The following is a 27,762-nucleotide window of genomic DNA, read 5'->3' as shown; positions in this document are numbered from 1 at the left end:
CCGATTGTAATTAATATATAGTTTTTGACCGCAGGTTGGGGCTGTATTATAGGTATATCAGGTAAATAACAGCGGCTTTTAGATTTTTGTAATGCAAGATACATTGAGTTCACTTTGGCTAAAACTTTATTGGATAGTGTCACCTGTGAATCTAAACATGGTGTAAGTATCTAATCAGTCTCAAATAAAGAAATCTATAAATAAGTTTATGCATTTAGTTATCTGCTGATATTTGTAAATTTTAATTGCCACTGTACACTACTGTAAGATTTGATTAGATATCCGCATGTTATATTCAGTTTGTTCATTGTTTTCTGTAGGTTACGTTCGAGATGTCGATGTTCCTGATTTTGTTTCAAGTACCATCGTATTAATTGTTATGAAAGAATTAAACAGATTTAAAGTTGGATCCAATTGCGGCAAATTTTTGAGGCGCAGAAAGCGAGATTGGCACTTTATCGCTGTGAGTCAAGTTGCTTGAAAGCTGAATATGGTTGAAAATAAATCGATTTGGCTGGGACAGGGCATGGGGCACGTTGACAATGGTCTCCATTCACGTAAGCCAGGAAAGTAAAAGATTAACTCATTCTTAAATGTTATCAAAACAAGAAGAACCGTGTTCGCTCTCGAGGTAATCAAGTGTGGATGAATGAGTGAGTGAGCTCAACTCGGAGTATAATATAATTTCATAAAATGACGATAAGATTACTGACTATACCGAAAATAAAATCAAAAATAATTCTTCTATTGTGACTATATTTCGTGACTACTTCAACTTGGAAAGTAATGCATTTGGAAAAATACCAGTATCTGAAAGCTACAGACATGAGTAATTTTAGTCAGTAATTTGATTTTGAACAAAACAACATTAATATATGATTGCTTTTCAATGTGAATAAGAAGATTTTTTAAACAGGGTTATTGTCGAAAATATCGTACGTCTCAAAAACTTACGTATGTCATTATTCTTCTCCAAATCTTTGTAGTCAGAATCTCCTCTTCCATCAATGATTTGAAACACCGTTATACAAATCTACATTCTACGTTGGTCAGCATGCATAGATAGACGAGCAGGGAATCGCCTGTATCGGTTTTTATCTGATATCAAATTATAAGTCATTAAAACAGTGTTTATATTCATTATGACGTTATATTGGACCGGTCTGGTAAACAAGGAATGATACAGTAATGATGAAAATTTAAAAACGAAAAAGTACCAACGGGTTGAAAGAAAATGCACAGAGAATGTCAATAACAGCAATCGCTATTTAGTAAGTGATGGCCTATAATCAATGCTGATAATATAAAACGAACATAACACTGAGACGTTTCTATTAGAAATTTGCTCAAAGTCACGACTCACGAAAACTCAATGTGAATCTACCGACTACTACTAATATACCAAGAGATATTGACACTACGTATAGAGAACAATGGTAATGCAAGTTAGTAAATATCATCTGACTCGAGGCTTGAAGCAGTTTGTGGTAATTTGATTAGGAAATAACTATGAGGTATCGAATTCCGATAGCTGAATCTCGTGGAAAAAAATCTCGAAGCATAGTATTTTTTGTCTGGTATTTCGCCGACTGTATACGGATGAGAATTCACAGTAAACCGAACTAGACGGCAAATATTGTTAGACTTCCCAATGCATAACGCGAATTCATGGTTGTGAGAATTTCTGTTTACTTATTGTCACCATCCAGAATTAACACTGAAGATAAGAAGAATAAGCTTTCAGGTAGATCGACTTGAGACAAGAGTTGTAGGAAAATAGAAAAAAACACTCTAGAGTTAATTAAGGTGTATGTCGTATATGCGATAATATCTAAAAATTTCTGGCAAGCAGGTTGAAACATTAGAAATACCGTATGAAGAAAATACAGCAAAATGCTAAATGACTATCGTGGATAACTTTTTCATTTCAACCTGTTTGTCACCAATGATATTATCTACCGGCCTTTCATTTACTGAATTATATCTGAGATATTACTAAACATTTACTGAGTAACTGAAGAACGGACCAACGCGCAAAAATCACATCTGAAAATCACATAGCCAGTATTCATTAAGTTACCGTTAGGTCATTGACAGAAATAGACCGAATCTAACTTCCTTGCATTTGAAATGATTCATTTTTATCTTTCAATACTTGAGTCATTTGGCATTTGTTAAATATATATACATATACAAAATCCTTGTAGTAGAACATATAAAGTCGCAATAAACTAGAAGCAAACATTCCCTTTTGAATGGTCTAGCTATATAGGAGACTTGGTTGTTTTCTTTACAGAACCGTGTTCGTGTTCGAGATACCACTATATATAACATTGCAGAGTCGGGAACAATTCACGACCAACTAAAAATCCCAGATATGATCAGTTAAAACGTTATTGGAAATAAAACTTTCAATGAACTACATTTTTCAAGATATTGAGAAACGAGCAAAATTAAGGCGTATACGTCTTTAACTTTTTTTTCTAAATATAAACTTGTATATGCGTCGGAAGTGCAACTGAACAGTTAAAAGGGTTCCATTACATCTGAACCCACGTACATTTGAACCCATGACAATTGCACCTGTATGCTATTGCACCTATGGAATTTTTTTTGTTTCACGGATAGTTAAACCCATACTAACCCTAACCCATGGGTTTTAGCACCCGCATATAGATTGAACCCGTGGATATACGCATGGGTTCAAATGTGCATGGGTTCAAATGTACGGTCACCAGTTAAAAGTACTGAAAGCTAAAAGTGATTTTTTATAGTAATTTACAAATTCAATTAATATTAATAATACCAAAACTTGTCCTTGATGACAAAGAAAAAAATTGCAATGAACTATGAACCAAACAAGCCTATTCCATTTTTGCTTGGGACATAATTGCTTTCTGTACAGTAAATCGTTAGAGTTGTTACTACTATACAATATTATTAAGTTTGGAGCCATTAACGACTCAAATAGTATTTTATGTTTGCAATAGTTTAGACCGCTTCATAACTTCAGATATGATGAGATGCACTATCAACGGAAGAAAATTTATCAATGAACTACAAATCGAACGTTTTTCAATTTTTATGCGTCTAAAATAAACATATATAACTAAAATTGGCATTCGATATGCATACATGCAAGCCATGCCAGTCATGGACATGTATTCCGTGATTCTAGAAATTAAATATTTCTGTTGTTGCTAGGAACGAATTAAAAGTTTACTTCATTAGTGTTTCAATAGTTACAAACCCGCCTGAAATAAATACCAAACTCACATTTCACCGGAATTATCCTATTGGCCATAGTCCATAGTATATTATACTTTGGGTTACTCCGCAGGTAATCCAGAGTGGATAAATGAGTGAGTGAGCTCAAGTTGGGGTGAAATAATTTTATTAAATGACGATAAGGTTACCGACACTACGAAAATTAAAATCAAATCAATTTCTCGTGTTGTGACGAAATTTCGGGACCACTTCAAACTTCCGAAATACAGCATTTTGAAAAATATCAGATTCTACAAGCTATAGAGTGATTTTATTCAATAATTTGATTTTGAGCAAAACATTGATGACACGTTGATATGTGAATCAGAGGGTTCCTTAACAGCGTTTTATCCGAAAAAAATATATTACACCTCAAAAACTCACGCCTCTCATTAATCCTCTCTAAATCTTTGTAGTCAGAATCTCCTCTTCTATCAGCGAATTGAAACACCTTTATACGATTCTACACTCCACATTGGTCAGCAAACGGCAAGTATTCGGCGGTATCGTTTTTTTTTTCAACAATCAAATTATAACTCCATAAATAATGTTTCTATTCATTTTGACGTTATACTGCCCCGATGGCTAGCCTGGTGAATAAAGAAGGAGAAAATGATTACAAAAGTTTAAATATCAAAAAAGTACAGAAGTTTAGGACCTTTGGAATGTCAATGACAGCAAACGCGATTTAGTAACTGATATAACTGATTCTAACAATATAACACGACCATACAACTGACTCGATTTTATAGGAAAATTTGCTCAAAGCAAAGTCACCCGAAATTACTTAAAAGATCTTTGATCTCAATTTTGTTTACTTCATTAGCGTTTCAATAGTTACAAATTGCCTCAATCCAACAGCAAACTCACATTTCACTGAAATAATAATATTATCTTTTGCTCTTCTGTGAATTTGGTTTGTCTTCTCCTCTTTTCGAAAAGAAATTGTGTATATTTCTCAAATGCTCCACAGTTTATCCTGTTTGATTTGGTTTTGTGATCTAAATAGTTTAATGAAAGTCGGTCTTTTGCGCATATCGCTGATTCCCTGGAATAAAAATAAAGCATTTACTGCATTGTGTTAACTAATTATTGCGTCATGAGCAACCTATTTCTAAAACTTCTATGTGGACAAAGGAAACATAAAAGGCTTAAGCTGAAGCTCACTCGTATTTCCTGAATGTATGTAAGATTAAAGATTCTCACGCTCGAGAAATACCTGCAACAAGACCGAATAACTCATAATATTTAATTAAGATAAATATCTTGACTGAAACTTTCTCGAGGTGTTGTAAAGAATTTCTACAGAATTTACATATGTAAGACAATTTATGTAGGAATTCTATTATACAGATCTTTCAAAAAAGATTGTAATATTAGAGAAATTCTACCTCGCGCAGTTTCGACAACCTCAGACTTCAGCCCACTACACGGCAAGAGTTTCAACTGCATTTAAATACCTTTATACAATTCTACATTCTACACTTGTCAGCAAATTTAGATAGACGAACAGTCAAATTAGATTCATTAAAATAGTGTTTATAATCAATATGACTTCATACTAAATTGTAAACCGGCCTGGGAAACAAAGAAGGATGAAATAAAGATGCAATATTAAATACCAAAAGGTACCAACGTTTAGGATCCACGCTATTGGCATTTTCCGCAGCGGAGGATAACTTACAACATGCATAAATAATTTTAGTCACTGAAACATTGGGTTGAAAAGAAATTGGCACAAACAATATTAATAACAGCAATCGCGATTTATTAAGTGATAGCCTATAATTAATGCTGGCAATATAACACGTCCATAGCACTGACACGTTGTTATTGGAAATTTGCTCAAAGCAAAGTCACGAGAACTTACTCAAAAGATGATCTCAAAGTTAAGCTAACGACGACCACTAATTTCATTTTACTTATTGTCATCATCCAGAATTATAAATGGAATAAGTTTCCAGGTAGATCGCCTTGAGACAAAAGTTGATAGGAAAATATATCAAAGCACTTTAGAGTTGAGTATATGCGATAATATCGCAAAATTGCTGGCAAGCAGGTCGAAACATTAGAAATACTGTATGAAGAAAATGCAGCGAAAATGCTAAATGACCCAGACATCCGTAATCAAAACATCCGTATTCGCAACTAATCATAAGCGGGCAGATGTAAACAAACATTCTTCGCTGAAAAGTCGCTCAGACAACTTCAGACGCGTTCCGCACAGGTTGCCGGCGTTTTAGATAGATCTTTGTCCCTTTTTTTCGCTTTTTGTTTTCTTCACAGGGCTGCGAGAATTAGAAAGCTGTAATACTGTATGTTCAGATGTTACTTGTAGCAAATCACGTTCACGAAATCTATATATCTATACTCAAAGGCTGTACCCGTTGCAGGCACCTTACAGGTACCGTACAGATCAACCAACTGCTATTCCCAACTAAAAATAGTAGACAGTCATGCTGATGCAATCAAGGGTACCGGTAGCCTACCGTATGTCAGTACGGAAGAATTCGCCTTCGATACGATGTTGCATTTTTATCAAACAGAATCTATTAGTGAATCTTTTTGGTAGACTAACTATGTCTATGTGTAAACGCTGCGCATACGGTACAGCCTACCGGTATGGTATTTCCGGTCTGACAACCTGTACGGTACCCCAACCGTTCAAATGGAGTAAGATTTGTGCCTTTTTCGAAGCCACATATTGATAAGGTGGATAAAGGAATGCAACAGGCCTCACAGTCGATTCAATCTAGGAAAAATCACCTGAAATACCTATGTGTGTATCGAGGTAGGCCAACATAAATATTGTTTTCGATACCTACCGGTATGACTGTATGATATATTCAATATGATAATTCTCATATGAAATAAATTTTCATACAAGCAATGCGTTCCATCATGCATTTTCATGGAGGCGATGAACCAACTGATGAATACCCTGACCCTATATCACATTCGTGTCGCCCAACAAATTGTGAGGTAAGGAATACTTATGCCATAATTTAACTTTGAATCCGAATTTAACAGGATCTGTCACCGGATACTTCATTTGATACAGAGACGTGCGAAGTGAGAAAGGATTATCAGGGATCCAACCAGATCTGCCCCCAGACTCTTTAGTTGAAACTACCTCAAGTGCTTCTGATAAAAATGACAGTGCTTTGTCAGACAGCAGAAAAATGTAAGCAAGCATCATCATCATTTTATTATGGTTCTCTGGCATAAAACAACACAAAAAGTCAACCTACAAACAAAATGCAGAGAAAACTGGAAGTCGAGCATAACTTAAAATAGATTTCAAAAAGTACGCGGCTACCTACTAGAAAAAGAAATAATAATGATAAAAGGGCACGCGAAAATTAACAAGATTTAGAATCGGGCAACCCTTTTAACGTAATTCAATATGAGAAAACACATACTTCTTCCAGCATTGGTGTCACATTTGCTAACTGTGAAAATGATGAATAAAGAAGGAAAATTAATATTGAAGACTTCATGCAGAATATTTTACAATCCATTGGTGATAAAATGATGTTACTTTATGGAGGAAGCTTCGCATGCATGCATGTGTTGGGTATTTAATTCATACAGTGTAAACATATTTTTTTTCTTGAGCAGGGTTATAGTTATTCAATTACATTTAAATGTACTGCCACATCTTCTTATGCCCTTTCTGCAGAGTGCACATTTATTTTTATCTTGTTTGTAAGATCACTTTATATGGTGCTTTTTAGGTAGCGTGACATGCACATTTCTATTTTTTAAATCGTCATGCCAACGTGACAGTGTCAGATTATCTATCTCCATTCATTGCGCGAGAATTTTTTCTTGATATTTTTTTTTTTGAGCACTGTTATAGTTTCTACATTTAAATGTAACTGAATAACTATAACCGTGTACAAGAAAGAAAATATGTTTACACTGTATGAATTAAATACCCAAGTAACCCAACACAATGTGTTGTGCGATTTTCAATTTTTTTTATAAATAATCATATTTGCTATGCCGATTTTATGCCTTTGTATCCCCACAACTAATCGATCAATTAACGAAAAACTAATGATCCTCTGCTGCCCACTGACGGCTTGTTGGAAAGCTTATTTAAAGACTCCTTTGTACAAACAGTTGGGCATACTCCACCATTACCCATGTTGCCTAATCCACCCTCCTCGCACAACTGTCTGTATGAAGGACCATATTATACTTATTTGATTTATTGCATTTTATGCTTATCATAAGAGGTGTATGCCGCACGTTCATGTGTTTTAGGCCAGTCTGGTCTTGTGTATACATACATACATACATACATGTCCGGTGTGACCATGGTGATTGCAATATCATTTTTTGTGCGGACTGCAAAGTCACACCAAGCTGCTCCTGCAACCTTATCCCTGCACTTGGTAGTAACTGTGGTGTGTGATAAATATCCTTATTTTGTTAGGATGTTTTGCATTTATCACTGTCATATAAATTACAACTTGTTCATAATCACCTGATAACTTTAGAACCGAACCAAGTGGTGGGTGTTTGCCCATCTGACTATATAACAATGAGGTAGTGCTCAGTGAGAGCAATTCTTCCATATTATCAGGAGATGAAACCAGGCAGCTTTAACAAAATAACTCAGCAGTAAAATCATTGTAAGACATTATGTCTGTGAATGGAATTGTTAATGAATTTAATTCTATTATTTCGACGTTTCATTGCTTTCATGGTTCTTGTTTGTTGTGCCTAAAAGCATATATCTGGTGTGTATTTTTATCCTATGCAACACAATATCTGGAAAACTGTATAATTTGTAGTAATTTTCTTGGATTTACTTGCTTGTTCCTTCATCATATATTTTTTATAATCTGTTATATTCTATTTCTACACTGAATGAATAAACTATATTGTAAAACCTATCAGATACCCGACTGTTTTTGGTTGAACCGGTATGATTGGAACTCTGGCTCGATCTAACTTTGTGGGCTTAGCACCAACTACAGACGACAAAACTGTTGGATCTATTTTGTTCTCTCCATATAGCTTGTTACCAATGCTGGGAAAGGTTTGTACATGCTTGGCTCGGCCGAAAATCTTTTATTCCCCTCAATGTTGGATAGTCTTGGTTGGTCCAATGATACAGCAACAAGCACTAGTAGTTCTGATGAATAGGTAACAATTTTTAAACCATGTTTATCACTATAACATCATTAGTCTTGTAATTTTATGTGATATGTAATCGATCATAATACCTCAACAAACCTGTTGAATCTAATCTTTCAATAGTATATTTGCACCCATCTTACTGAGCTAATAAATCTGTAAGTGCTCTCACCGTGCCTAGCATGTACAAATTGCATCAGAGACTTGGTGACTATCCAGCGACACCACTATTTGAAGATGATGTGGTGGCAGAGACTCCTGAACTTATCTATAGCACTTGGCTTTGAAATCTAGCGTTGAACCAAGATTGACGACTGAACCATCATGGATGTATCTGAAAAAATATTCATCTGTTCATAATTACAGATTGCTGTAGTTTGTGCAATGTTTCCAAGAATGTATTTAAGAGACTTCTCGAACTGCCCCTGCATTTCATTTGTTTCTATACTAGGATAGGATAGGATTTACATATTTATCCCTGGGGAGAGGAAAGCCGATAAGACGGCTTATCCATATGGCAAACCACGGCCTCTCGTCCAGTTACCATTCCAAGTCTGGTATGGGATTAGTTATATTGTTTGTTTTCGGAAGCATGGACTTGGTGGTGGAGGAGGCCGTAACCGACCAGCGGTTAGGTGAACCACCCAACGACGGCGAGGAGTCCAGCAATCCTCTCGCACATAACCATCCCTGCATGGGATTCGAACCTGCGAACCCATCGAAGGGCCACGAGTTGGACGACCCTGGTCTACAACACCAATTGAATCTAATATTTTTCTGCTAAAACCTCAGCATAACAACAAACAAGACTTAAATTATAGAACCCTCATCCTACTTAGAGTGGAAACAGATGAAATGAACACACTTCAGCTGAAAACCTATCCCTGGCAAGTTCCGGGCCACAGGCTTCTACATATTTCACATTTTATTATTTTGAAAATTTGTATTGCGAAAATAACCAATATTCATTTGTTCAAATGACTGCTAAAATGTACTGACATTCAAGAAATTGAAAAAATCAATTCGGAAGAGGTGCTAAATTTTATTCTGGCTCTACAGCTTTGAGACAGGAATGTGTCAACGTAATGCACACAGACACAGGTGCAATCATAGTTGTTGCTTTCGTTGCTATTTAAAAGTTTAGTAATTTATTTCTTCTGCGAAAGACTCGCCAAGTGACGAAAAATCAACATAACTATGTTTGCTTCAAATGTTTTAGCATGCAAGAATTATTTGTTTGTTAGGCTTAAGTTAACCGGGTTCCACATATTTGTTGGACACGAAGGCGTAGAATAAAGCACTGCTGCACACTGCCTTGACTTGACAACACTTTTACTATAATCCTATCCATAACAGTTGTTTCTCTTCATGACCTGAACAATATAAATAAAAATACAGGGTTAAAGATAGTATATTGATGAAGTGCGCTAGATATTAAAGAAGCAAACTCGACCTAGGCAATGACTAAAACCGAATAATTTATATTCGAATATGTACAGATTTTTTTGTATTCTGAAATGCTATTTTTGAATTACATAAAATCCAATGTATATTTAATTATATGAATTTGGAAAAGTAAAACAGTAGAGTATTTATAGTTTTCAGATATTAAATGAAGGCTCTTTTGTCTTCGATTGTGATTGCATGTCGAAAAACTTTGCTCTACTCTAAAATCATGTGACACTAGTTTTGCCTGCATGTAACAAGAAATGACTAATGGGAATGATTTTGAAAAGTTTGTCACATCTCGGTTACTTGAACAGATCTGTGACAATACCAATAAGAAATTTACCTTGAGCCTTTGGTTGATAAAGTATCCTCATATTATACGAATAATACAGATTATACACACAAACTAAAAATAATTTTCATTTAACAGCTGATACTAAAGAGGCTCTTATTTTTACTGAAAATTGCGAACATAAATTTAGGACAGTTCACATACAAATAAATGGCATTTAAATAGTGACAAACTCACAAATTTGCTCCTCCAATAGAGCTGATAAAATTGATCATCATCATGGCACTCAGACAGTTTACTTGACTTGAAACAGCTGTAGAAATAAATGAAAATCAGAAAACAATGTTACATTAAAGAAATAGTTATGATAGCATGAACCATTGCATTCATGATAAGTTATTGGCAATATATAGTTATCAATATACTCATTCCTGCATTCTAGCATTTGGTGAAATTCATGGGCATGGTACCACAATATTCTAGTTTCATTTTATATAGCAAGAGTCAGAATCATTAATACCATAAATATCGTACATCTGTGCATACAGCATACCTATAACATGCAATATGATTTTACATTGGTGTATATCAAAATATCCAGCCAACCTTCTGCTATCTATTCGCTCCTTGTCTATTTTTTTGATCCAACTTCGGGACCTTGCAGACTTGTGAATTAGCCGATCGTAGGTAAATCTCAGTTCTGCTCATACACAAAATATAACTAAAAGGAAACTTTTGGGCACAGGTAGATTCAAATATCTGAAAATATATTATTTTTGTTAAAACATTTTGAAGTTTATATTACTGTATTAGGACTAGGAGTATCTGTTCGACGGTACTACTGCGCAACTACTTATTCAGGCTGACGGACAACTCGACTACACGGACTACTCACCAGAGACAACTCGACTACCTAGAGGCCTGGTGAGTTGTCCGTCTTTTGGCATTTTCTACGGTGGTGTTTTAGGTCTATAGAAATGCGTTTTTGATATTTTTAGTGCTCAAATGTTGAGAAAAATACATGAATATGCTCTAGAAAGCTCTTTTATTTGTATAAGTGGCTTATTTTGATCCTGTTGTATGAATTCAAATACAGTCTACAGACGAAATTGGAGTAACGTTAGCGAAGTTAGACTGTTGACTTATAGGACTGTGTTCGTTTAATTTTTTGAACTTTGTTGGTATTAAATGTTTTGAATGAGCATCTTTAAATATAATAAAACTTTTATAGTTCACAGTAACACTTGAATATTTATGAATGTGAGCTCAGTAGTCTATGGTTACAGTAGTCTAAACTCGCCTACGGCAGTCGCCCGACAGGCCGTCAACTCACCAGTCGAGCAAACGCTCTGCGACGTGACGTCATCGATGCTCGAGGTGAAGACAACTCGACTACCGAGCAACGAGAGGCAGACAACTCACCAGTCGAGCAATCGCTCTGCGATATCGATGCTCGAGGAGAAGACATTGCTTTGCAAAACGCAGACTCAAGAGTTGCATAGCATTTACTTAGTGCCGACTGGTATTAGTTGTAAGCCAACTCACCATGGCAAGGTTTCAGTCATATCATAGAGTTGGAATTTCTTTTTGCAGAAGAAAACCAGGAACAGATAGGCTCTGTCGCTGCGCCTGGCAAAGAAACTGGGCAGAAGAATGGATAAAAGATGTTTACTTTTTGTTACGATTAATGAATTTAATATGATATTTAAATATTAAACGTTATGAGGAAATTTAATGGGTGGAAGGTTTTGTTTTCTTTTTCGTTACGAATAATGAATTTTAGGTGCTCCCGAAGTATGCGAACCAAGATGGCGGACACCGGAACGTAACATGGGTAACAGGTTAGGGTTAGGCGATAATTTTTTTTCCAATTTTCCTTATTTTAGTCCTATTATCAGTTCGAAGACTAGCCAAGAGTCTCCCGTAGTATTTATACCTAAAATTATGGCCTAACCCTAACCTAGTACACATATTACATTCCGATGTCCGCCATCTTGGTTCGCATACTTCGGGAGCCCCGAATTTTATTTGAATACTAAACGTTATGGGAAATTTGCTGCGTTACATACTTACTCTTTGCAATACTGCGGCCCGTAGATCCTTGAACACCTCCGAAGAAGAGAGTCCACAGATAACTCTCCTTCCTTAAACTGTTCCAAGACACGTTGCACCCTCTCCTTGGCTTCCGCATACCTGCCGTTGACACGCCCCAAAACATTCTCTTCCAAAATCTCCACAACATCCGCCTCTATTCCTATACTTACCTCGTACATTGTTGAAATTAAACTGTAAAAAGGCATATTTTTCCGGGTAATACTGTTAAAATGGCGGTGCCAACCATCCAGATGATTGTTGGTTCTTATTCTAACCTTATCTAATCTCCGTGCATGGATATCAGTGCCAGATCGGTGATAACGAAGCCGCGCGCCGAGATTACTGCTCGGTTATCGCCGAGTTTAAAGCTTCATTATCGCTGGCCTGACACCTTACAAACGTAAATACTCATTAGCCGAGGTCGTTTTCATCACCGTTTTATACTGAAACGACTAACGGTATATTAACTCCAAAAAAACTACGCAAGAATTCAAGATGACTACTCCAAATATGTGCAAGAGATGTGAGATATTTATATATGTCTTTGTACATCTTTCACCTCTTTTGTATTAACATGTTTTTATTTCGTTTTAGGGACGCTAGAACAAGAGACCTGATCAAGCATGTCATGGCGCTGTGCTATATACCAGCTATGTTTATTACGTCCAGATGCAATCTCAAGAACTTCGCCGAATATTTTCAAAACACATGGCCTCAAGAACCCTTATAGCAGTATAGCAATAGACTACTGGTACAACTGTAGTCTACATTTAAGTCGAGATTTACGTCACAGAAAGTTAAACCACCTTTTTGATCTGGACTTAAACCGCCGATCCAAAGTTAAACTCCGATTCGAGGTTAAACTACATACCGGTAGGCTTTTCGCCGCTTTTGGAACTAAGTCAGGGACGGTAACGGCAATGTGAAGGCGGAATAACGTTAATAATAGATCACTTGACAATATGGTATAACTTTAGAAGCACGAAAATACCGCCATCACTAGTGAAATGCCATCTGAAGGCCTCCAAAACGAGCAACGCACCGTACCAGTCTATCGCCCTACACAAGTCTGAATATTTGCAATGTTTGTCTGAGCGACCAAAAACAATAAAGGTCAAAGGTCGGGGAAAGGTCCATAGTGGGTAACTTTCATTTATTCCAACCTATTTCTTACCAATGAGATTATGTACGGACCTTCATTTACTAATTTTTATCTGAGATATGACTTAAAATTATTGGCTGAAAAACGGGACAAAGACCCAACAAATACTGAAAAAAATCTGAAAATCACATAGCCAGTATTTATTAAGTTACTGTTAGGTTATTGACAGAAATAGACCGTTTCTAAACTCTTTGTATTGAAATGATTCATTTTTTTAATACTTAATACGCGTTCGCAGAACCCCGATCGTGTTAAAAATTTGATGAAAAAAATTTGCAATGGAATAAGAATCGAACATTAATATATCATTTCTTTTTAATGTGAATAAGAAGATTCTTTAAACAGGGTTATTGTCGAAAATATCGTATGTCTCAAAAACTTACGTATGTTCTTATTCTTCTTCAAATCTTTGTAGTCAGAATCTCCTCTTCCATCAATGAATTTAAACACCGTTATACAAATCTACATTCTACGTTGGTCAGCATACATACATAGACGAGCAGGGAATCGCCTGTATCGGTTTTTATCTGCAATCAAATTATAAGTCATTAAAACAGTGTTTATATTCATTATGACGTCATATTGGACCGGCCTGGTAAACAAGGAATATACAGTAGTGATGAAAATTTAAAAACCAAAAAAGTACCAACGTATAGCACCTACGCTTTTAACATTTTTCACAGCTGATGATGACTTGAAACATGCGTAAATAAATTCTGTCACTGAACCATTGGGTTGAAAGGAAATTGGCACAAAGAATGTCAATAACAGCAATTGCGATTTAGTAAGTGATAGCCTATAATTAATGCTGATAATATAAAACGAACATAACACTGAAACGTTCCTATGGGAAATTTGCTCAAAGTCACGAAAACTCAAAGTGAAGCTACCGACGACTACTAATATATCAAGAGATACTGACACTATGTATAGAGTTGAATAATGGTAATGCGAGTTAGTAAATATCAACTGACGCGAAGCTTGGAGCAGTTCGTGTTAATTTGATTAAGAAACAAGAGAGCTATGCTCAAATATATGGACACGTAGCGCCACCCAGTGGGAATAATTTCGATGACGTCATAGCGAAAAAAAAAAGTGATAGCCTTCTGGAGAAAATTTTTATCTTTAACCACTAAAAATTTCAAAGCAATTGGTCCAGTATTCGAAGAGAAAAGCGATTTCTTCAAAACGTGTCAAAGAACAAGGACACTAAGCATAACAATAAGAACAACAACAACATAATATTGAAACGATCGCTATGTCCACTACGTGTCCAATAACTATGAGGTATTGAATTTCAAATACCGGTAGCTGAATCTCGTGGACGAAAATCTCGAAGCATAGAATATTTTGCCTGATATTTCACTGACTGTGAACGGGTCAGAATTCAAAGTAAACCGACCTTGACGGCTAAAATTGTTAGACTTCCCAATGCATACCGCGAATCTATGGTTGTGACCATTTCTGCTTACTTATTGTCACCATCAAGAATTAACACTGAAGATGAGAAGAATAAACCTTCAGGTAGATCGACTTGAGAGAAAAAAAAAACACTTTAGAGTTTAGGTGTATGTCGTATATGCGATAATATCGAAAAATTGCTGGCAAGCAGGTCGAAACATTAGAAATACGGTATGAAGAAAATGCATCGAAAATGCTAAATGACTATCGCGGATAACTTTTTTTGATTTTAACTTATTTTTTACCCATGAGAATATGTACCGACCTTTCATTTACTAAACTTTATCTGAGATATGACTTAAAATTAGTAGCTGAAAAACGGGCCAACGCGCCAACAATACTGAGAAAAATTTGAAAATCACATAGCCAGTATTGATTAAGTTACTGTTAGGTTATTGACAGAAATAGACCGTTTCTAAACTACTTGCATTCGAAATGATTCATTTTTTCAATACTTGAGATCATTTGGCGTTTTTTAAAAACATATAAATGCATAAAATCGCGTTCGAAGCACCCCGTTTGTATTAAAAAATTGATGAAACAAAATTTGCAATAGAATAAGAATCGAACATTTTTCTTCAATATCAAGAAACGAGTATAATTATAGTATTATTAAAGCGTATTAGTGTTTCACTATGTTTCTTGATGTAAACTTTTATGTGCGTCGGTAGGTCAACTGAACAGATAAAAGTACTGAAAGCTGAAAGTGATTTTTTGCAATCGCTGAAGACTTGAGCACACCGCACGACACGATTTTCAACTGCGTTTTGCAGGTTCAGGAATTGCTCACAGTCATCAGTTGCGGTCACGTTTAGTCGTAGTAAAATATTTCTCCGAACCCGGACATGCAAATGAGAAATAGAAGATGACACGCAATATGAGCAGAGTTCAAAATCGTACTCCACAAAAGATTGTTCCAAATGTTTTCGGAGTCTCTAGTAAAGTCTGTCTGGTTTTTATTTAACCTTCACAGAGGAAAGTATTACTCAGGGCACCTTAGCCCCTGATTCAAAAACAAAGAAGCCCAACGTGGAGTAACTTTTCTGTGAAACGTTTGGATCTGTTTTACAAATCCTGCAGCTCGGATGCATTGTCACTGTCTGTCTGTCTAGCTTAATATTCATTGTTAGTTACTGTCTTCGGAGACGTTTCTGATGTTTAGTATTGGTTTTAGTATTTTAATTTTGCAGTCAGAAATACCAGTTTGGATTGAAGTTAGAATCGGGGTTGAATGCGAGGTGCCCGATTGTGGATAAAATATAATTTTTGACTGCAGGATATGGCTGTATTATAGTTATACTAAGTAAATAACAGCTGCTTTCATATTTTAGCCATGCAAGTTACATTTAGTTCATTTTGGATTAAACTTTATTGGATAGTGTCACCTAGGGATCTAAAACATGGGATATGTATCTAATCAGTCTCAAATAAAGTAATCTATATATAATTTTATGCATTTAGTTATCTGCTGATATTTGTAAATTTTAATTGCCACTGTACACCACTGTAAGATTTGTTTAGATATCCGCATGTTATATTCGGTTTGTTCATTGTTTTCCGTAGGTTTCATTCGAAATGTCGATGTTCCTGATTTTGTTTCAAGTACCATCGTATTAATTGTTATGAAGTTGGATTCAATTGCGGCAAAACTTTGAGGCACAGAAAGCGAGATGGGCACTTTATCGCTGTGAGTCGAGTTGCTTGAAAGCTGAATATAGTTGACAATAAATCGATTTGGCTGGGACAGGGCATGGGGCACGTTGACAATGGTCTCCATTCACGTAAGCCAGGAAAGCAGAAGGTTAACTCATTCCTACATATACGTGTGTATATATGTGTGTGTATTATAAATTTATATAATTTCAACAAGAAGCGGACATTAGGCGTGGGAATACAAGATATTTACGGCGCATCTGAAACATTATGTTTAAAACGTGGCGCATGGTATGTGAAAGGTTGGCCACACCTGTTATAGTTAGTCAACGTCCCTCCTTTTACTGTGGCGAATAAAGGACTCACCCCTCCCAGTCCCCTCGCTAGAAAATTTGAAATTTTGTTGCCACGAGGTAGATGCACGTCGCACAATGCGGATCAGGGAGTCTGCTGTGCAATTGTATTTTATTAATGATGGGATTTCCTATTTCGCGTTTGACTCATGCCATACGTTGCAAAATGATTATCAGGTGGGAATTTGATACTTAGAATATTGTTAGGTTTATTCATAAATTACCCAAATAGGTTTTGAGGATTGCTCTAATATATGCAATGTTATATTTATCATTGTCTTATTTTGTATCCTAGCATACTCGAGGCTGTTCTTTGAGTCCTTGTCAAAAATAGTCAATTTATTAGTAACACCAATACTGAAGTACTAAGACTGTAAACACTGATGTCAACATCAGATGTGTTTCAGGCTGATAACAAAGTTTCTTTCAAAGTTTCTTGTTGGTGCATATATTGAAGACAATAATTTGGATTCCAAAGGACAGGATACGACTTTAGTTAGCTCGTAACTCGTAACCGTAGTGGGAAACCTTACTTCAAACTACTTATCCCACATGCACAACCTTTACATTTGCTCAATTTCTGATGAATGAGCTAGTATGAAAGGGAGGTTTGAAGATCATAGTGCCAGTATTTGACAAGTCAAAGAAAGTTAAACTCACATATTTTATTATCCACATAATTTGTTTCTGTTATCATTCTCTTAGAAGTATTTTGTGGTTCTCGTGATTGCATCGCATACGGCACCGATATCTAGCAATAGAATGATGAGAAATAAGATTAAAAAAGGCGATACTCGCATTCGCTGAATGCCCGTAAAATTAGAATTTTTCACATTATAAAAAATAAGGAACGGGTAGATATAATTGACAATCTTCCAAATACATGATATGTGGCTCAAAGTAATTACATTTAATCTCAAACAAACTTTGTGATATATATATGAAGACGTTGTTGAATTATTACTTGTCTTAGTGAATTGGATGGAGCAAGATTCGGATCTAAATTTACATGCGTGTCGAATGCATAGATTTTCTGGAATCGTATTGAAGATCGATTTCTCTACATCTTTTACCGATACAATATTAATTTATGTTTCTACTAATTGCAGCATCCGTTATATAAGATCTACCCTAGGGTGGTCCAAGGTTGCGAGGTTGGCGTGACGCAAAAACTTTTGGCGATGTCTCGCGGGCCGCAGAACGAGAAAACCCAAAAGTGATAAAACATCGGGAGTTTACCCATTTGCTCCTTGAGAAATATCGTGATATTTTTGGCATTTTTCTTCATGTTTGATTTTGTAATGTCCGCCAAAATTATATTTTTTCGTGGTAGAAATTACTTGGAAACACGCCAGATCCCGTCATTGAACGTTGTTGGGGAAAGGTAAATACGTTTCCTATTTCTTGTTCACCCATTCTACACTTATTGTATGATGAATTTATATATTTGACTAATTTCGTTACTTTTAGCGTGATCAGGTCTAGTGGTATCGTCAAATGACAACCAAAATATATGTCTAAGATGAGACTCCGGACCCAGCTAAAAAAAAACTGGATTGCGCGGCGCTAAGTCAGGTCTGCGTTTCGTCATTGCTGTCACATGGCCACGTCTCTAAAATTGAGAAGTTACTTAAGGCGAGCTTCATGTACGAAGTTTGGATGAAAGCGCGATTCATCTCATCAGCTTGATCATGTCTGCACAAGACAATTTATTCTCCTCGTACCGACCACGGGAAGTCATTTCCATCCTGGTAGAGTCTTGACGTTTATCTTCTTTGGTACACGCTAAAATTGTTCTACGGGCGCAAGGAATGTGTGCTAGGGCCGCGGTTCGGACCACCCTGATCTACCCTATAAAGCTCGGTACAAGCAGTACTTAATCATATTCATGTAACTTCTATCCTGAAATCCCTACTGACATGCATTCTTAAATCATCATAGGTTGTTACTAGGGCTGGGAATGGTTAACCGGTTAACCGATTTCATATGGTTAACGGTTATGCTTTATTTTAACCGTTAACTGACATCTCAGGTACAAATCATCTTTATACCGTACAATTTCGTCAAATATGATTACGTCATCGCAAATTTATCTTTTGCGGCGTTTAATTCAAAAAAATCTTACTAACTGTGTGGGTAAGGAATCAATAAATGTAAAAAATAATGGAAGCACCAAGTTTGCTGATAATAAAAATTTACAATGATGAATTCAAAATCAGTTTTCGGTCGATTTCGAAATATATTGTTCACGATTTCATTGCAAAATCGGATATTCAATGTCATACAACAAGTGTGCAGTTGATGCCGTTTTTCTTTATGATATATATCTCGAAGTAGAATTTGCACATAGAACACTCAAAATTTGTCACATAAATGACGTTTAAGAACGGAATCGAGTTTTCTAAAATATTTCCACACGCCCGAACCACGCTGCCTATCTTTTGCAGCAGAGGAAACATGAAACTATCTCGATTCGTGAATAATTTTGAGCGATACCGGAATAAGAACACGCGGAATTGCTTTATGACCATTATGACGTAACAATCTGAAATTATAATCATTACCTCAAACGTCACGCGGCGGTTAACCGGTTAACCGATTAATTTCACCCGGTTGACGGTCAAAGAGTTTTCCCTAAAATTCCCAGCCCTAGTTGTTACTGTTCCATCCGAATGTTGGCCAGGGTAAATATTGACGTTTTTACGTAAACTGCGAAGGCGCGTCTGACGCACTAAACAATAGTATGATGTGAGTTTGTTGATTAATTAGGATAATTGGTAAATTGGAAGCGCAATAGTTGAATATCTTGTCTCAGTCTATCTCAGTATTCGGTGTGAATCAGTGTTTACAGGTGCTGTATTGTTGGTAGTACTCGTTATGTATCTGTTGGAAATACCAATTTGTAAATTTAAAATTCTTGTAAGAACTGAGGTTTTCAAGTGTAATACAAATATATTTCAGGGCAGTATTACAGTTAAACTAACATAGTAACTACTGCTTTAATATTTTTGTCATAAAACTTGAATTATATTTACATCAGAGCATATTTCGTTTGGTTGTGTTACTTGTAGAACCAGGACATAACGTATGTATTATACTAAATTAGGTTTTGTATGTGTTTAATCTTTATCGTGCTGATTGACTTGAAATATAGAGAGTTGTGATATTATAATACTGCAAAATTGAGTTGTCTATCCGTATGAAATATTGAGTTTATGTTCCTTGTTTTCAGCAGATGCCATGTTCCTGATTCTATTCCAAGTTCCACCGTGTTGACTGTTTTTGTTTTGAATAAACTACACAGATTCTTAGTTGAATTACATTGGGACAGCACTTTAAAGCACAGACAACATGCTGAAACACTTTGCCCTCTCATATCAAACACTGGTAACTGGTTCAGAAACAAATCGTTTAGTTCGTGACAGGACTTGTTTATTGGGGGCGCGTTGTCGAAATCTCTAACCACTAATAATAAGCTACGAATGTAAATTTTATTTTTATTTTGAATAGTCGGAAACATTTCTAAAATATTGCATTTGAAGAATATCCTAACGTGAAAACCAGAAGAATGAGCATGTATTCAAGTATTCAAAATGAAATGGAAACATTACTAATGTTTCTAGAGAAAGATCAAAAGCTTCCTTCATCACCCTTCCGAAAGTTGCAAAACCATCTACACATACAGCTAAACTCACATCTTCCATTAACCTTCTGATTTCTGGTTTTCTTCTCGCTAAAGATATTTGATTTTTGAGTCGATTTCTCATGCTCCACATGTTTAGGGAATATTTGCAAATGAGCGTTCTTGGCCTGAATCGCTTGTTATCTGGATAAAAGAACTCAATTCATATATTTTGTTGGAATCATTATGACGTCATACAAAACCTATGTCTTAGCAGTTATAAGTGGATAAAGACGCCGAAACGGCAAAATTATAACCGCATATAGAAGTATAGGCTGAGGTATGTTTCGTGATTATGACGTGTTGTTTCGGCCATCCACATACATATGTCGGTTCTTTTAATCACGCGCGTATCAAGTCTTGCGATCTGGTGGATATCGATATTTAATTTTTTTAATTTATTGCGGAATTACTGTGCGATCATTGTCGACGAGACGCTAGGAAAATTATAAAGATAAATTTGCAATCCCCATCTCCAAATTAACTTTATTTTGATTGTTATATTTCGTATCGGCTTTGATCTTCCTTATCGTCACTGTAAAATGAAAAAGTGAACAATATCTTTGCTACTGGCCTCAGAATTCGTTGTATTTTCTGTCACATCCATGTTTTTGCATTAAATATAAACCATGGAATGTCGTCATTGCGGATCGGTGAGGATTTCTGATATGATTGACTTAATGTTATACTTCATTAAGAACTTGTATCAATGTTTCGAAATTTACAAATGTGAATAAGATGATTCTTTAAACAGGGATATTGTCGAAAATATCGTACGTCTCAAAAACTTACGCATGTTATTATTCTTCTCCAAATCTTTTTTGTTGGAATCTTTTCTTCCATCAGTGAATTGAAACACCGTTATACAAATCTTCATTCTACGTTGGTCAGCATAGATAGATAGACAAGCAGGGAATCGCCTGTATCGGTTTTTATCTGCAATCAAATTATAAGTCATTAAAACAGTGTTTATATTCATTATGACGTCATATTTGACCGGCCTGGTAAACAAGGAATGATACAGTAATGATGAAAATTTAAATACCAAAAAAGTGCCAACGTATAGCACTTACGCTTCTAACATTTTTACAGCTGAGCATGACTTGAAACATGCCTAAATAAATTCAGTCACTGAACCATTGAGTTGAAAGGAAATTGGCACGAGGAACGTCAATAACAGCAATCGCGATTTAGTGAGTGATAGCCTATAATTAATGCTGATAATTTAAAACGACCATAACACTGAGACGTTTCTATTGGAAATTTGCTCAAAGTCACGAAAACTCAAAGTGAAGATACCGACGACTACTAATATACCAAGAGATACTGACACTATGCATAGAGAGTAATAATGATAATGCGAGTTAGTAAATGTCAACTGACGCGAGGCTTGAATCAGTTCGTGTTAATTTGATTAAAAAATAACTATGAGGTATTGAATTCCAAATAGCTGAATCTCGCGGAAGAGAATCTCGAAGCATAGAATATTTTGTCTGGTATTTCACTGACTGTAAACGGGTGAGAACTCACAGTAAACCGAATATGACGGCTAAAATTGTTAGACTTCCCAATGCATAACGCGAACTTATGGTTGTGACCATTTCTGTTTACTCATTGTCACCATCCAGAATTAAAACTAAAGGTAAGAAGAATAAGCTTTAGGTAGATCGACTTGAGACAAGAGTTAAAAGAAAATAAAACTTTAGAGTTAAGGTGTATGTCGTATATGCGATAATATCTAAAAAATTCTGGCAAGCAGGTTGAAATATTAGAAATACCGTATGAAGAAAATACAGCGTAAATGATAAATGACTATCGTGGATAACTTTTTCATTTCAACCTATTTGTGACCAATGAGATTATGTACCGGCCCTTCATTTACTAAATTATATCTGAGATATTACTAAACATTTACTAAGTAACTGAAGAACGGACCAACGCGCCAACAATACTGAAAAAAATCTGAAAATCACATATCCAGTATTCATTAAGTTACCGTTTGGTCATTGACAGAAATAGACCGAATCTAACTTCCTTGCATTTGAAATGATTCTTTTTTTTTCATTACTTAAGATTATTTGGCATTTGTTAAATATATATATACATATACAAAATCCTTGTAGTAGAACATATAAAGTAGCAATAAACTAGAAGCAAACATTCCCTTTTGAATGGTCTAGCTAGGAGACTTGGTTGTTTTCTTTACAGAACCGTGTTCGTGTTCGAGATACCACTATATATAACATTGCAGAGTCGGAAACAATTCACGACCAACTGAAAATCCCAGATATAATCAGTTAAAAATTCATTGGAAATAAAATTTGCAATGGACTACATTTTTCAAGATATTAAGAAACGAGCAAAACTAAAGCGTATACGTCTTCAACTTTTATTCTAAATATAAACTTTTATATGCGTCGGAAGTGCAACTGAACAGCTAAAAGTACTGAAAGCTAAAAGTGATTTTTTTTAACAATTTACAAATTCAACCAAAACTTGTTTTTGATGATGAAAAACAAAAATTACAATTAACTATAAACCAAACAAGCCTATTCCTTTTTGATCGCGACATAATTGCTTTCTGTACAGTAACGCGTTATATTTGATACTATTATACAATATTATCAAGTTTGGAACCATTAACGACTAAAAATAGTATTTATGTTTGCAATAGTTTAGACAGCTTCATACCTTCAGATATGATGAGATACACTATCAACAGAGGAAAGTTTATCAATGAACTACGAATCAAACGTTTTTAATTTTTCACGTCCAAAATAAACATATATACTAAAATTGGCATTCGATATGCACATATTCAAGCCATGTCATGCAGTCATGGGCATGTATTCCGTGATTCTGAAAATTAAATATTTCTGTTGTTGCTAGGAAAGAATTAAAAGCTTACTTCATTAGCGTTTCAATAGTTACAAACCCGCCTGAAATAAATACCAAACTCACATTTCACCGGAATTACCCTATTGACCATAGTCCATAGTATATCATACTTTGGGTTCTTCCGCAGGTAATCCAGAGTGAATAAATGAGTGCGTGAACTCAAGTTGGGGTGAAATAATTTTATTAAATGACGATAAGATTACCGATTATACGAAAATTAAAATCAAATCAATTTCTCGTGTTGTGACGAGATTTCGGGACCACTTCAAACTTGCGCAATACAACATTTTGAAAAATATGAGTGATTATATTAATTCAATAATTTGGATTTTAGCAAAACATTACGTTGATATGTGAATCAGAAGGTTCCTCAAAAGCATTATATCCAAAAAAAAATATTACACCTCAAAATCTTACGCCTCTCATTAAGCTTCTCTAAATCTTTGTAGTCAGAATCTCCTCTTCTATCAATGAATTGAAACACCTTTATATGATTCTACACTCCACATTGGTCAGCAGCAAACGGCAAGTATTTGTCTGTATCGGTTTTTATCAACAATCACATTATAACTCTATAAATAATGTTTCTATTCATTTTGACGTCATTCTGAACCGATGGCCAGTCTGCTGGTGAATAAAAATGGATATAATGATTACAAAAGTTTAAATATAAAAAAAGTACAGACGTTTAAAATAAATATCTTGACTGAAACTTTCTCGACGTGTTGTAAAGAATTTGTACAGAAATTTACGTATTTAAAACAAATTATGTAAGAATACTATTATACATTTCTTTCAAAAAAGATTGTAATATTGGAGAAATTCGACCTCGCGCAGTTTCGACTACCACAGACTTAAGCCCACTACATGGCAAGAGTTTCAACTGCATTTAAACACCTTTATACAATTCTACATTCTACACTTGTCAGCAAACGTAGATAGACGAACAGCCAAATTAGATTCATTAAAATAGTGTTTATATTCATTATGACGTCATACTGATTTGTAAACCGGCCTGGAAAACAAAGCAGCATGAAATAATGATGCAAGATTAAATACCAAAAGTTACCAACGTTTAGGACCCACGCTATTGGCATTTTTCACAGCTGAGGATAACTTACAACATGCATAAATATATTTAGTCATTGAAACATTGGGTTGAAAAGAAATTGGCACAAACAATGTTAATGACAGCAATCGCGATTCAGTAAGTGATAGCCTATAACTAATGCTGGCAATATAACACGACCATACAACTGACACGTTTTCATTGTAAATTTGCTCAATGCAAAGTCACGCGAACTTACTCAAAAGATCTTTGATCTCAATCTGGTTTACTTCATTAGCGTTTCAATAGTTACAAAATAGCCTAAATACAACAGCGAACTCACATTTCACTAAAATAGTCTTATTATCTTTTTCTCTTATCTGAATCTGGTTTGTCTTCTCCTCTTTTCTAAAAGAATTTGTGTATATTTCTCTAATGCTTCACAGTTTAATAAAAGTCGGTCTTTTGCTCGTATCGCTGACTCTCTGGAATAAAAATAAAGCATGTACTGCATTGTTTTAACTAATTATTGTTCATGAAGAACCTATTTCTAACATTTCAATGTGGACAAATGAAACATAAAAGGCTTAAGCTTAAGCGCACTCGTGTTTTCTGAATGTATGTGAGATTAAAGATTCTCACGCTCGAGAAATACCTGCAACAAGACCGAACAACTCATAATATTTAATTAAAATAAATATCTTGACTAAAACTTTCTCGACGTATTTTTTACCAATGAGAATATGTACCGACCTTTCATTTACTAAACTTTATCTGAGATATGACTTAAAATTAGTAGCTGAAAAACGGGCCAACGCGCCAACAAATACTGAAAAAAATCTGAAAATCACATAGCCAGTATTGATTAAGTTACTGTTAGGTTATTGACAAAAATAGACCGTTTCTAAACTCCTTGTATTTGAAATGATTCATTTTTTCAATACTTGAGATCATTTGGCGTTTTTTAAAAACATATAAATGTATAAAATCGCGTTCGAAGCACCCCGTTCGTGTTAAAAAATTGATAAAACAAAATTTGCAATAGAATAAGAATCGAACATTTTTTTTCAATATCAAGAAACGAGTATAGTTATAGTATTATTAAAGCGTCTTAGTGTTTTACTTTGCTTCTTGATATTAACTTTTATGTGCGTCGGTAGGTCAACTGAACAGATAAAAGTACTGGAAGCTGAAAGTGATTTTTTGCAATCGCTGAAGACTTGAGCACACCGCACGACACCATTTTCAACTGCGTTATGCAGGTTCAGGAATTGCTCACAGTCGTCGGTTGCGGTCACGTTTAGTCGTAGATGCGCTTGTAGTAAAATATTTCTCCGAACCCGGACATGCAAATGAGAAATGGAAGATGACACGCAATATGAGCAGAGTTCAAAATCGTACTCCACAAAAGATTGTTCCAAATGTTTTCGGAGTCTCTAGTAAAGTCTGTATGGTTTTTTTTTAACCTCCACTGAGGAAAGTATTACTCAGTGCAGTGAGTGCACCTTAGCCCCTGATTCAAAAACAAAGAAGCCCAACGTTGAGTAACTTTTATGTGAAACGTTTGGATCTTTTTTACAAATCCTGCGCCAAAAAACAACCCCGCCACCGCTCTAACTAAAAAAAAGTAATTATCCAGTAAGGATTTGACTTGGGGTTAGGAATGCTGATTTTCCCGAAAATTAAAATTGTTAAATCATTTATAACACTAACTTGATGAATGATTTGCTAATTTGTTCTTTTAAAACTTGGCGGGGTGTTTGCCTCAAATGTCGCATTTTCCTCATTATTGTCGGGGTCTCGGTATAAAAGATTAAAATAATTATGTGCTAACTGATGACTTTCATTGCACTAGTTTGTTAAGTGCAGTTGTTTGAACTTGTTATTTAGACACAGTTATGTTGAACGACAGCTCTCCTATTAGGACTCAGTTCAGTTCTGAATATGATGACGCATGACGTCACGCAGTCGACGAATATCATCTGACGCAGTGTCCAATAACAGTATTTCGACAGTGTTTCGATTATTCACTGTAATTAGCAAATTGATAGCAAGCAGCTAATATGCATTGTCACTGTCTAGCTTAATGTTTATTGTTAGTTAGTGTCTTCGGAGACGTTTCTGATGTTTAGTATTGGTTTTAGTATTCTCCGTTTTGCAGTTAGAAATACCAATTTGGATTGAAGTTAGAAGGTGCCCGATTGTAATTAAAATATAATTTTTGACTGCAGGTCAGGGCTGTATTATAGTTATACAAGATAAATAACAGCTGCTTTCATATTTTAGTCATGCAAGATACATTGAGTTCACATTGGATTAAACTTCATTGAATAGTGTCACCTGGGGATCTAAACATGGGGTAAGTATCTAATCAGTCTCAAATAAAGAAATCTATAAATAATTTTATGCATTTAGTTATCTGCTGATATTTGTAAATTTTAATTGCCACTGTACACTACTGTAAGATTTGTTTAGATATCCGCATGTTATATTCAGTTTGTTCATTGTTTTATGTAGGTTACGTTCGAGATGTCGATGTTCCTGATTTTGTTTCAAGTACCATCGTATTAATTGCTATGAAAGAATTAAACAGATTTAAAGTTGGATTCAATTGCGGCAAATCTTTGAGGCACAGAAAGTGAGATTGGCACTTTATCGCTGTGAGTCGAGTTGCTTGAAAGCTGAATATGGTTGAAATAAATCGATTTGGCTGGGACAGGGCATGGGGCACGTTGACAATGGTCTCCATTCACGTAAGCCAGGAAAGTAGAAGATTAACTCATTCTTAAATGTTATCAAAACAAGAAGAACCGTGTTCGCTCGCGATGTAATCAAGTGTGGATGAATGAGTGAGTGAGATCAAATCGGCGTATAATATAATTTCATAAAATGACGAGAAGATTACTGACTATACCGAAAATTAAATCCAAAATAAGTCTTATATTGTGACTAGATTTCGTGACTACTTCAACTTGGAAAGTAATGAATTTGAAAAAATACCAGTATCTGAAAGCTACAGACATGAGTAATTTTAGTCAATAATTTGATTTTGAACAAAACAACGTAAATATATGATTGCTTTTTAATGTGAATAAGAAGATTCTTTAAACAGGGTTATTGTCGAAAATATCGTACGTCTCAAGAACTTACGTATCTCATTATTCTTCTCCAAATCTTTGTAATCAGAATCTCCTCTTCCATCAATGATTTGAAACACCGTTTTACTACGTTGATCAGCATGCATAGATAGAC

At 35.2% G+C, this 27,762-nt stretch overlaps 1 protein-coding gene and 3 long non-coding RNA genes across 7 annotated transcripts in view; 2 read left to right on the top strand and 2 right to left on the bottom strand.

Annotated features, from left to right (window-relative positions):
• Window positions 1-27,762, top strand: part of LOC144428077 (S-phase kinase-associated protein 2-like) — a 287,944-nt gene that overhangs the window by 184,964 nt on the left and 75,218 nt on the right. The window lies entirely within an intron of this gene.
• On the bottom strand, window positions 625-27,762 carry LOC144428136 (uncharacterized). Of its 2 annotated transcripts, XR_013478128.1 has the most exons (6): window positions 27,661-27,762; window positions 24,854-24,995; window positions 23,880-24,086; window positions 4,138-4,315; window positions 3,652-3,857; window positions 625-1,098 (listed from the first exon to the last, which is right to left on the bottom strand). It is a non-coding gene; the product is annotated as an uncharacterized LOC144428136 (long non-coding RNA). The 2 variants fall into 2 exon arrangements; XR_013478129.1 differs by lacking the exons at window positions 23,880-24,086; window positions 24,854-24,995; window positions 27,661-27,762 and adding an exon at window positions 4,659-4,932 and having other exon boundaries at window positions 941-1,098.
• Window positions 5,507-8,179, top strand: LOC144428135 (uncharacterized). Its single transcript, XR_013478127.1, has 2 exons — window positions 5,507-6,058; window positions 6,298-8,179. It is a non-coding gene; the product is annotated as an uncharacterized LOC144428135 (long non-coding RNA).
• On the bottom strand, window positions 8,214-12,966 carry LOC144428134 (uncharacterized). Its single transcript, XR_013478126.1, has 5 exons — window positions 12,233-12,966; window positions 10,766-10,918; window positions 10,397-10,472; window positions 8,591-9,791; window positions 8,214-8,416 (listed from the first exon to the last, which is right to left on the bottom strand). It is a non-coding gene; the product is annotated as an uncharacterized LOC144428134 (long non-coding RNA).

This window comes from Styela clava, chromosome 10 (genome assembly GCF_964204865.1).
Source record: "Styela clava chromosome 10, kaStyClav1.hap1.2, whole genome shotgun sequence".
Classification (NCBI taxonomy): Eukaryota; Metazoa; Chordata; class Ascidiacea; order Stolidobranchia; family Styelidae; genus Styela; species Styela clava.
Note: the sequence above shows the minus strand (reverse complement) of the source record. Positions and strands in the feature narration are given on the sequence as shown.